Raw genomic sequence first — 9,861 nt, 5'->3', positions numbered from 1 at the left:
CAGAATAATGAAGACATGTTGGCTTAAAGGATCTGCATCCCTTCTCATAGGTAGAGTAGTTACCCTGTTCAACAGAGTTCATTCAAACTCATCCAGAATTATCAAGTAAAGCACGTTTGCCTCACCAGAAATGGTAATCCAGGGTTGCATTATACCCCACTGAGTAAGACCTCGACCAGGAAGAGTGAAAGTGGCTAGAGCCATATTTCCACAGCTAGACTGATATGTTTCATTGCTTCTGGTTTTTATCAGCTGGAACTAAAGGCGAATCCAGGCAATACCAGTCTATGTGAATGAATGTACATGTGTGTATAGGACTAGGCTATGATTATAATAATACTTTTTATCCAACTTTCCAAAGTGCCATCAATATTGATTGTGGAAAAATTTCATGTCTGGAAGAAAAAAAATAATTCTTCTTGATTCTGTGGTAAAACAAATACATCTTCAAAAAGTCTCTTTCTTTCTGGCCTGTCTCCTTATCTATTATATGAGATAGTTGGATTCGATTTATTAGACAAACCAAACAAGGCAATGAGCTAACAGCTAAGAACACAATGAGTTGGGGATCTGTCATAACGCAAGACCTCATTTTAATAAAGCGCCAAAACAAAATGATTTTTCAAGGTCCTTTTTCAGCTCTATGAGTTTATGTAAGCTATGAGTTCCACCGCTAATAGTAATTTATGAAAATTGTATGAATGAAAATCCTTTAACTTTATATACCAATTGTACTTCACTAAGACAGTACCTAACAAATTACATGTTATTCACTCTCTCCCTCATCATTCCCTACTTGGAATTCTCTACACAATCATAAAGTAAGACCTGAAAGATTCTGAGAAAATGAGAAAGAGTGGAAAGATGGCAGCAGATAGGTATCCATCTGGACATTTCACCATTTGTTGAAATGACAGAAAATGTGAGAATACGTATGTAAGGAAGATGTACAGAAAGGAAAATAAAGAAGAAGAGGTTAGGAAAGGAATTTTTGTGTGTGTGTGACAGAGACAGAGTGAGAGAGAGAGGAAAAGATAGGGACAGACAGACAGGAAGGGAGAGTGATAAAAAGCATCAATTTATGGTTGCAGCTCCTTAGTTGTTCAGTGACTGCTTTCTCACATATGCCTTGACTGGGGGGCTACAGCAGAGCGAGTGACCCCTTGCTCAAGCTAGCAACCTTGGGCTCAAGCCAGCGACCATGGGGTCACGTCTATGATCCCACGCTCAAGCCAGAGACCCCATGATCAAGCTGATGAGCCTGCGCTCAAACTAGTGAGTTTGCGCTCAAGCTGGCAACCTCGGGGTTTTGAACCTAGGTCCCCTGCATCCCGCTCCAATGCTCTATCCACTGTACCACCACCTAGTCAGGCAGGAAAGGAAAATTTTTAAACCTGCTGTCAGTACACATGATATAAACTGATGTAGCTGTATGAGGCAGACCTAATTTGGGTAAGTGGAGTAGTGCCCTTCCCATCACTCAGAAAGCAGAAAAGGAACTAAAGAAGAAAATGAATAGGGAAGGACACGGAAGCAACAAAGGGTATCTCCTCTTGCCACAGCTGTTGTGGTACCATCTTGAAAGTCGAAAATCTAGCCCCTTATTCTTTTCTTCCTTACCTGAGCATGAACTACCACTCTACCATAGCTCAAGATGGCTATAACAGTCCAGATTGGAGAGGAAGTGATAGTTTACCTTCTATCTCTCTTATGAACTTTCCCCTAGATATCTGGGGATCCAAATTTAGTTGAAGAAATTCTAGCTATGATGTAACTTTAGTTATCCCCAGGGATAATTAGAGTGTCTGGTCTTGGGTTCAAATGTTATCTACCCTTTTAATTTGGTTTGTTGGCCTTTTCCCCCAATCAACACCACAACCAATAATTCTGTGAACAAAGATGAATATTTCAGAAACCTTAGAGCTTTGGCCCCAGTTTGGCTGTGAGATAATTCTGATATCTACAGATACAAAATTTGAGTAAATGGCTTTGTCCCTGCAGCACATAACAAGCCATAGGACTGTTGCTGGGCTCACATTTTACTAAGTACAGCCAAATTAGTTATTAGTTATTGGGCCATGTTTTTAAAGTGTTAAAATAAATACAAATATACTTATCTACCTGTAGACCATCCTATATAATATAAGTCCATGTAATTTATGTAACCAACTCTCATCAGGGTCTCTTCATTTGGTTCACTACATCAAGGATCTACATCAAGCTTAAATTAGCACGTAACAGATTGTCAGATTGTCATGTCTTTATTCTCCAGAAGCCAGACAGAGCATCCCATAGCTCCAATACTCCAGAGCCTAGCCAAAGTTCAAGAGCATTATCTTGGCTTCCAAACTCCTAACACAGGACCATTGACAGCAAGCCCAGTCATTCCAGACCATGCTCAGTGGACAGAAAACAAACCATTCTTTTTGTTTGTTTGTTTGTTTGTTTGTGGGGTTTTTTTGTATTTTTCTGAAGCTGAAAACAGGGAGGCAGTCAGACAGACTCCTGCATGAGCCCAACCGGGATCCACCCGGCATGCCCACCAGGGGGCGATGCTCTGCACATACTGAGGCGTCGCTCTGCCGCAATCAGAGCCATTCTAGCGCCTGAGGCAGAGGCCACAGAGCCATCCTCAGCGCCCGGCAAACTTTGCTCCAGTGGAGCCTTGGCTGCCGAAGGGGAAGAGAGAGACAGAGAGGAAGGAGAGGGGGAGGGGTGGAGAAGCAGATGGGCGCTTCTCCTGTGTGCCCTGGCTGGGAATCGAACCCTGGACTCCTGCACACCAGGCCGACGCTCTACCACTGAGCCAACCGGCCAGGGCCAAAACAAACCATTCTTAATTCAGTGGAGGCAAATGTATTGTCATGAGGATTTCAGAAAACCAAGCTCAAACTAAAGTAATTATTTTCCAGAATGTAAGGCACCAGAAAGGAAAAGCCTTTTGGGAGTGTAGATAGAGCCACAAGCATAATTAAGTGGGAGAGAGAGAGAGAGAATATGAATAAATTTATCTTGCCTAAAATCATTTCACATAATGGCAGTTAGATTAGTCTATATGGGTAAGATTATCTTTCTTCGCCTACAAATAATCTAACCACTCCCAAGTCAAAAATATCAGAGAGAACTAAGCTTGACAGAGTGTACTCCTTCCTGCTTCCCATCTCAGAGCAGCTGTGTGATTTCCTGAGGCTTCTGTTGCTAGAGCTAAGGATAAAAGCTCATTCACACACAATAACTTGCAAGTCTCCAGTTTCTATTTTTTCTCACTCCCTCTGCCTTCCCCTCACCCCATTCAGCACCAGAGAAGCCAAATTTAGGTATGCTTTAAACCGTTTGAAGATTAATCTGAAAGAGGAAGAACAATCTGTATACATTGTCTAGCATGCGCCCTAAACTCTCTGCTCTTAAAAACAGCAGAAGCCAGTCTTTTCAAAGAAGCTTGCCTAAAGAGCAGGCGCCCTGTGAATGAAGTGTGCTTTCAGGACTTCCAAATTATTTAGATTCTCTGTGAAGACCATCAATAACGGCTTAGCTCTCCAAGAAACTGGTAGATTGGATTTACTGAAGACTTGGAACTTGCTTCTGAGACTGAATGCAACAGGACCCTAAAGTGTCAGCCTTGAACATAGCAGGTAAGAAGATTCAGTGTTTTAATGATAGGACCAGAACTGTATGTAGTAAAATTCTGCCGATTTTAGCAAATTCCTGAGACTTTTGGGATCTACCCTACCTGCTTTAAATTAGGCTGCCAGTATCAGTTCTTTCTGCTTTATTTATTGGTCAGAAATATGATCTTCTAATCAGTCTGTCAAAAAGTATTGCTTGTGCTTCTACTAGGTAGGGGCTCAATGTGGCAAAATACAAAGGGGACATTCCCCAGCCTCTAGCACCTTTGAAATTTAGTCAAAAATGTACAGCATATTTTAAAATTCTATTTTAAGGGCTTAACGGGTTTCTCTAATGTGTAGTGGCAATTGCCTTCAATATTGAAAAAAAATGTATAGTGACTGCTAAAGGTAAACCAGTGAAGAATTATCTGGTATTTTCATAAGGTAGTTTTATGTTCATTATCCCACTTGAATCTCTCAATATCCTGCAATTTAGACAGGGTAAATGTTGCTATCCCTGTTTTGCAAATAAGGAAATAGAGAGGTTAAGAAATATTCTGCAAACACACCACACAACTAGAATTTGGCAAGTTATGACTATAAACTGCAAATAGAAAGCTTTCCGAAATATAAACAAATACAAAGAAATTTCATGATCTGTTTAGCATTTTAGACATATCTGACATAGACCAGGTTTGCACAGAGCTAACACTTCATATATTTTAATCAAAATTGTTGACCTGGTGCATTCTTCTATTTAGCAGCAAAGAAGCTGTTTTCAAGGGTAAAAAAAAAATGGTTTTGTCGTTCCATCTGTAGCTATAAAAAGAAAAATTCTTGAATTTTGAATTCAGTTGTTCTGCTTTCCAGTTCTCTGATTATTTCGAAATCTAGAGGGAAACCATGACACTGTACATTTACCAGGTGATTATTCAAAAGAAAATATAATTAAACCTGGACTTGGGACTGCATTGTATGCCCATCAGTTCCTACAAATAAATAAATCAGCCTGGGAGCCAGTGAACCCAAAAAGAACGGTAAAGAAAGTTTGCAGATTGAGTCTAGTCTGAGTCCAGCATTTCCGCATCTTCCTAACCTAGAGCTATCCATTTCATTTTCTACTACCTTTTTCCTCCTTCTTTAATCAAACTTTTGATGTGCTTAGAAATTAGTTATCTGAGATAAAAATCAAGATTTTTTTCCATTGTGCAGGAAATCACACACAATGATGCCTTGGCTGCATCATTTGGGTGATAATAAGGGAACAGCAGTGATCCTTAAGGTACATATCCAATCTTGTGATTTTAATGCCATGGAGGATAACTATCATAATCTTTCAAATAACATAGCTCTTTGTGGACCACTACTTTGATCCCTTTTGTTATTTCCCATGTTTTTTATTAAAATCTCTCAAATGCATTGTAATCAGTTAAACAACTGTTAATTGAGCTCAATACAGTATGTGACACAAAGCAAGGTAAGTGGAAATTCTTGCTCTTGGGAAAGTTACAGGTGTGCCTGCAGGGTACACCAAGGAGCCTGATCTGGCTACATAAAGGGATTGAGTTGAGGAATAACAGAAAACTAATTTGGATAGAAATTTCAGACAAGATTTTTAGACATTAAATTCCAGGCACTTTTTAATCAGAAATCTTATCAGAAAACTTAGAATAACTAATGAAAGCATTTTGAGGAGATGAACCTGACAGAGTTTCATAGTCCTGACTACATTTGGAAAAAACTGGAGATGGGAAACCACTTAACGAGTAGAATTTAATGAGGCTCTCAGTTAGGTTGATGGCAGTGGAAATGGATTTTAGGGGAACTCAAGAGACCTTTAAAAGGAATAGATGAAAGTTAGTAAGTGATGAGATACTGGCAGCATAGGAACGAAATAAGCCAGAGACATCTCTGAAATATTGAACATGTGATATTTGGGTAGTGGTGCTACTATTATTCCTAAAAAGAGGTAATTTGGAATAGAAATAAAGATAGGACGTTATTAACTAAACTGAAAAGAGAGTGGCCCAATTTGATGAGTGTGATGTACTCCTTTTAAGTATGAATGAGCTACTAGAGAAGAAATGTGTTAGAACTATCAGCAATGCAGTATTAACTCCCCTGTAGTTTCCAATACCAGTGAGAATGTTGCTAAGCATATCCCTGAAAATGCCAGATAAAATTTTATTTATTGTGATAGTAAGGCTACAGTGATGACAGGCCTCTCTACTCCTTTCCCCAAGACCTTTTATTACATGGATGAAAACCCCTGGGATCATTAGTACAAGTCTGGTTGTTTACAGATTGAAAATCCATGACGGATGTATAGCTTTGCTTCAGTCAGTCAATACCAATCATTCAATTAACAGTTATTGCATCTTTTTTCTATGCGTGAAACGCTGTGAGAGGCTAGCCTTTGGGTTCACAGGGCTTAAGAAGAAAAAAGATTTTTTCTCTCTGTCCTAGGGTAGTTCACAATCTACTTAGGGAGACAAGATTCTTACACATCAAAAAATACATACAAGATATTATAATGCTGACTTCCATATTGTCAGTATAGACAATAAACATAATACAGGTTCAAAAAATAGAGATACAAGTGTAGAATGTGGTGGTCAAAGATAGTGTCAGCTTAGTATGAGCAGAAAAGAGAACCATAAAAATTTACATTTGTATAGTGCTTTATAGTTTAAAAAATACTCATATTTGCTGAATCTCCATTCATGTATCCATCCAGCAAATAACTGCTGTATCAAAAAAATAAAATAAAATATTGTCCCAGTAAATTAACTTGGAGAGAATCCCTTCACAACAGACGTGTATCAAATCATTGTGTTGTACAGTTTAAATATCTTAAAATTGTATTCATCAATTATACCCCAATAAAGCTGGGGAGTGGGGCATTGTCCCTCACCTCCCTAAGCTCAGCCTTATAGGATAAACACCACAACTAACTTTTTTCATTTGACAATAATAAGATACACAGAGAATAGGAAAAAAAGGGCATTAGAGAGTTGACCAAATAAAAGTAGGGCCCCACTGAGCTGCACCCTCATGAAAATTAAGTTTCCTGCATCTTGCCACTGCTCAGTATAAGTGGAAGAAGTATGTGCCTTAGAAAGCTGAGCCCTGAGTTGCAACTTCCCTCACTTCCTCTTCTGCCTTGGCCCTGCCTTCATCACACCAACCCTGTTGGCAGTCTTCCAACACACGTAGACCATCCGGTGCATGCTAACATTTACTAGAAAGATAAAGGAAGTCTTGGGGAGTCATTTAACTTAATAGAGTCATAAACCTACATCCAAATACTAATTTGATCTTTCAGTCTCTCCTGTGACTGAATTCAAAAACACCCATTGTCAGCTTCACTCAGACCTTACTGCCAGGGTCTTTAGGTTCTCGTCAATCTTTGGCCTAGACAACTTTTGAACTTTTCATCAGCCAGACCACTTTTGCCTTCCTTCTTTTTGTGTGTGTGTGTGTGTTAAGCTCTCTGGCTGTTGTTTCATCCTAAATGTGTGGATTTATCTGCCCACCCCTGTTCTTTTCTTCTTCAATGATTTGTAAGTTGTCCATTCACAAGGTATGGTCCACTATACTCTGATTTTTCACTTTTTTAATAGACTCTATCCTCTTAGAGGTGTCCACATTTCACTTCCTCTTTACACTACTATCTAGATCATTGCACAATAGCACCAGCATTTCCACACTAAAAAACATGATCTTCCCTTAACACCTTAGATGCCCCTACTCTGGGGAGTTAAATTATTTATTACTCAAAAGCACTTATTATCACAGTCATTCTTCCAAAGTTGCTCAATTAGAAGAGGAAAATCTGCCTGAGTGACTGGAAGATTGTTCATATCTATGAAAACAAGAAAAGAAAAATCAGTTGAAGAAGTTGATTTTGGAGGGAAAAGCTTATTTATCTATAAGTATTTGAAACTGAGAACAAGACATGTGATCCAAGAAAAGCAATATAATAGGCATTTAAAAATGAGAGACTCAAGTTTACATGAGTATTTTGTGACTAAGACAAAGATTTTGAGTCATTCACATGAAAGTGATCTTTTAATGCCATGGAAATTGATAGATTCTTGAAGGAAAATAAAGAAGCAAAAAAACTAGATATCAAACATTTGCATGTCACAGATTTTGGTTGCACTAACAACTCCAATTTACTGTCTAAAAAATCTGTCCTTGATGAAGGGAAATCAAAAGGAAGAGCTGTTATTAGGGCAGCACTATGGTAGCACAAGTGGACTGATAACTGAAATGCCTGGGTTCTACTTCCAACCCTGTTCCTAGCTGTGTGCTATTGAGCAAGTCAACACCACTCTACTATCATCCCCAGGTTTCAGTTTTTTCACATGCAAAATTCCATGGGAACAGGATCTCAAAGATCACTTCTGGCTCAAACGGGCATCTATTTTTAAAATAACAAAGGGCACACTTTACTGACATGCGTCAATAATATTCTCTTATGTGCAGAAAGTATTATGTTGATCTGTAACTTGAAACCTTTATGGTTTTGCCAACAAATGTCATCCCAATAAATTCAAAGAGAAAGAGAGAGAATGGCATAGAATTTCACTACCCATTCATTACATTCCTGATATGCAGAGCACAATGCTAACCACTCTAGAAGAAACATGGAAAAGTATAGTAAAAAAGAAAACATGAACATATAATCACTGTTTTCAAAGAACTTGAAATCTAGTTGATCCTACTGGACCCACTTTCAGCTGATCCACAGTAAGTCATAACTCTGCTGCCATACTTGCATATCACTTTAGCTGAATAAGAAACAAGCAATTTAAAATTTAGCTTTCATACAAAGGTGTGCCTTTTTTGCTTTGGTAAGATGTTCTCAAAAAAACTCTGTTACTGTTTCAAAAGTTACACCAAAGGAAAAATAAAAAAGCAACATAATAAAAGAAATATAGATATCATATGCCTTAATAAAGCAATTCTGAAATAATTTAGTCTGGTTTTACACATTTACTGGTCACCAAGCTTAATGCTCCTTGCCAGGTTCTACAAAAACTATTCATATTAATTAGATTCAGTTTTTGTCTTTAATAAGTTTATAATTTAGTAGTAGAGATTAGATAAATACAGATATTACTCTAAGAAAAAAGTAAAAAGAAATAGAAACAGCCTGACCTGTGGTGGCGCAGAGTATAAAGCGTCGACCTGGAAATGCTGAGGTCACCGGTTCGAAACCCTGGGCTTGCCTGGTGAAGGCACATATGGGAGTTAATGCTTCCAGCTCCTCCCCCCCTTCTCTCTCTCTGTCTCTCCTCTCTCTCTCTCTCTCTGTCTCTCCCTCTCCTCTCTAAAATGAATTTTAAAAAAGCTTTTAAAAGCCTGACCAGGTGGTGGCGCAGTGGATAGAGCGTCGGACTGGGATGCAGAGGTACGAGACCCTGAGGTCACCAGCTTGAGCGCAGGCTCATCTGGTTTGAGCAAAAGCCCACCAGCTTGAACCCAAGGTCGCTGGCTCCAGCAAGGGGTTGCTCGGTCTGCTGAAGGCCCGCGATCAAGGCATGTATGAGAAAGCAATCAATGAACGACTGAGGTGTTGCAACACGCAATGAAAAACTAATGATTGATGCTTCTCATCTCTCTCCATTCCTGTCTGTCTGTCCGTGTCTATCCCTCTCTCTGACTCACTCTCTGTCTCTGTAAAAAAATTAATAAATTAAAAAATAAAAGGAAAAAGAAATAGAAACACAAAGTAAGTAGACACATAAAACTGAATTCTAGCCTGACCAGACAGTGGCGCAGTGGATAAAGTATCAGCCTGGCATGCTGAGGAACCCGATTCAAAACTCTGAGGTCACTGGCTTGAATATGGGCTCACCAGCTTGTGTACAGTGTCACCAGCTTAAGTGTGGAATCATAGACATGACCCCATGGTCGCTGGCTTGAGCCCAAAGGTCACTGGCTTGAACCCCAAGTTCACTGGCTTGAGCAAGGTGTCACTGGCTTGGCTGGAGCCCCCCGGTCTGAGCACATATGAGAAAGCAAAGAACAACTAAAGTGCTGCAACTGCCAATTGATGCTTCTCCTCTCTCTCCCTTCCTGTCTGTCCCTGTCTGTCCTTTTCTCTCTCTTTCTCTCTAAAAAATAATAATAAAATAAAATAAAATAAAATAAAATAAAAAAATAAAATAATGGAGTTCTGTAGTTGAACCACTGACCTCTGTGGTCAATTGTTTTTCAAGGTTCTAACATTGTGAGAAAACCT

General features: G+C 39.1%; 1 protein-coding gene across 1 annotated transcript in view; it reads left to right on the top strand.

Annotated features, from left to right (window-relative positions):
* Nucleotides 1-3,218: 3,218 nt before the first annotated feature.
* Nucleotides 3,219-9,861, top strand: part of CYSLTR1 (cysteinyl leukotriene receptor 1) — a 32,420-nt gene continuing 25,777 nt past the window's right edge. Inside the window, exon 1 of the mRNA XM_066356283.1 lies at nucleotides 3,219-3,632. The gene's annotated coding sequence lies outside the window, so the exon portion shown is untranslated. The remainder of the gene's footprint in view (nucleotides 3,633-9,861) is intronic.

The sequence above is a fragment of the Saccopteryx leptura genome, chromosome X, assembly GCF_036850995.1.
Source record: "Saccopteryx leptura isolate mSacLep1 chromosome X, mSacLep1_pri_phased_curated, whole genome shotgun sequence".
Classification (NCBI taxonomy): domain Eukaryota; kingdom Metazoa; phylum Chordata; class Mammalia; order Chiroptera; family Emballonuridae; genus Saccopteryx; species Saccopteryx leptura.
This window is presented reverse-complemented; position numbering and strand designations above follow the sequence as displayed.